This window comes from Aptenodytes forsteri, unplaced genomic scaffold (assembly GCF_000699145.1).
Source record: "Aptenodytes forsteri isolate BGI_AS27 unplaced genomic scaffold, ASM69914v1 Scaffold41, whole genome shotgun sequence".
Classification (NCBI taxonomy): Eukaryota; Metazoa; Chordata; class Aves; order Sphenisciformes; family Spheniscidae; genus Aptenodytes; species Aptenodytes forsteri.
The window spans coordinates 27782-30196 of record NW_008796211.1 but is presented as its reverse complement, the minus strand read 5'-3'; the positions used below and the strand labels follow the sequence as shown (position 1 = coordinate 30196).

Genomic DNA, 2415 nt, shown 5'->3' with positions numbered 1-2415 from the left:
ACCAAGAATTTTATAATCCAAATGATGTTTCTTTGCTCAGCTATCAGTTCTCACTGTCAACTAAAACAGTGGTGGTATTCTGAGCTTTTCCACAGTAAAGAATTACAAAATTAAAGAAAGGAATGCTTTAAATTTTTGTACTCTGCTGAAAACTCTTTCCTCCCGGGTTTATAAAACATTAATTTGTATTTTTTATTTTACTATTTTTTTTTAAATTTTAAATCAGTAAATAATCTAGCACTAGCATTTGTTTTGCTAGCCCCGGTGTTGCTCTGTACATTACATAAGCTTCAAAGTTTCCTTTCCTTTATTTATTTATTTTATATTTTGCAATGCTTTTTTCAATATTTAATAGTTTTTCCATGTTTAGATTTTTTTTTTCTTCGGTGAAGCGAAGTTCTAGATTGTAGTCTCGGATCTTTTTATTAAACACTTGGAACCCCAGTGGGATTATTAACTGCCTTTTGAGCAGCCTCTTTAGCTTGGTGGGCCTCTAGTACGGCTACAGCTTCATCAACCTTCCAACGAAGAGACTCAGGAGACTCGAGCATGTGGAGGAGTTCAGAGTTGTCAATCTCCAACAACGTACCAGTGATCTCACCCGCCAGAGTAGGGTGCATGCTTTGAATGAGAGGAAATAGACGTTCACCTAACATCTGCTTTTGTTCTTGTGGAGGGGCAGAAGCCAACATGGAAGCAGTCAAGGGTTCCTGACCTTGCACATGGACAGCAGGCTGCTGCGTAGCAACCTGCGGTTGTGTATGAAGATGCTGCTGAGCATTACGAACACCTGCAGCATATTTGTATTGTGGTACTGTGCCTACAGCAGGAGTAGCTGCAGTAGCAGCTGCTGCAGGACGTGGACCCATTGTTTGTGTTGATGTATTAGCAACACGCTGTGTTGACATGACTCGTGGAACTTGTGAAGAAGCTTGTCTCATGGTGCTAAATGGTGGTCTGGGTGCTGCTAGGTGGATAGCACCAGGCATGTTTTGGAATGGATGAGGTCTGGCACCCTGAGCAGTCCAGTGAGGACTAGGTCTAGCAAGTTGAGCGAGTTGGTTAGTAGGATAGTATGCAGCACGATTCTGAGTCTGTGGGATAGCTGCCATGAAGTAACCTGAAGGAGGTGCTGGTTGGTAAGGGTTGATTACAGGATTAAGTACTGCTCTTACACTTGCCATTCTCTGCATATGCTGGTTGGTGAGATGAGCTTGGCGCTCCTCTTTACGCTGGGCCAGAGCTACATATAATGGTTTAGTAGCCACAATTCTACCATTCATTTCTGTGACAGCTTTGGTGGCTTCTTCTGGTGACGAAAAGCATACAAATCCAAATCCTTTGCTGTGGCCACCTTCCATCATGACCTTTGCACTAGTGATTGTACCAAATGGGGAGAATTCTTTTCGGAGACGCTCATCATCAATCCCATCATCAAGATTTTTCACGTAAAGGTTTACACCCTGGTATCTGGTGATCCTGTCCTGCTTCATTTGTTCGAACTTGCACTTCAGCTCCGTCTGTCTTTCCACCTTTTTCTGAGCCCGGCCAACATAGATTTGTTTCCCATTGAGCTCTTTCCCATTCATCTCATCTACAGCTTTTTGGGCATCTTCATGTCTTTCAAAACTAACGAAGCCAAAGCCTTTGGATTTTCCACTCTCATTGGTCATAACTTTCACACTTAGGGCAGGACCAAACTTGCCAAAGAGTTCCTTAAGTCTCTCATCATCCATGTCTTCTCCAAAATTCTTGACGTAAACATTGGTGAATTCCTTTGCTCTGGCTCCAAGCTCTGCCTCACGTTCCTTGCGGGATTTAACGCTTCCAACAAATACTTTGTGGTCATTAAGCAGCATACCATTCATTTTTTCAGTAGCTCTTTCTGCAGCTTCTTGTGTCTCAAAATGTACAAATCCGTAACCCTTGGATCCATTTTCATCACATACCACCTTACAAGACAGGATGTTTCCAAAAGCAGAAAATGTGTCGTACAAAGCTTTGTTATCAATTGATTTGTCCAAGTTTTTGATGAAGATGTTTCCTACACCGCTTTTGCGTAGAGACGGATCGCGCTGAGACCACATGATGCGCACTGGTTTGCCTTTAATGACGTCAAAATTCATGGTATCCAAAGCTCGTTCAGCGTCAGCGGGCTGCTGGAAGTCGACGTAGGCATAGCCGAGCGACCGGCGGGTGATCGTGTCCCTGCAGACGCGGATGGAGAGGATGGGCCCGGCGGGGCTGAACTTCTCGTAGAGCATGGCCTCCGTCACGTCGGGGTGCAGGTCCCCCACGTAGAGGGAGGCCATGGGGTAGCTGGGGGCGCTGGGGTTCATCCTGCCGCCGTCTCCCGGCGCGGGGGGGCAAGGGCGGGGGCGCTGACGAGGCGAGGAGGCCGCGGCGGCCCGGCGG

The 2415-nt window shown here is 45.9% G+C and overlaps 1 pseudogene across 1 annotated transcript; it reads right to left on the bottom strand.

Moving 5' to 3' along the window:
• Positions 1-310: 310 nt before the first annotated feature.
• Positions 311-2409, bottom strand: LOC103906367 (annotated as a pseudogene). The gene has a single exon (XR_657997.1). The product of XR_657997.1 is annotated as a polyadenylate-binding protein 1 pseudogene (transcript).
• Between the last annotated feature and the right edge of the window lie 6 nt (positions 2410-2415).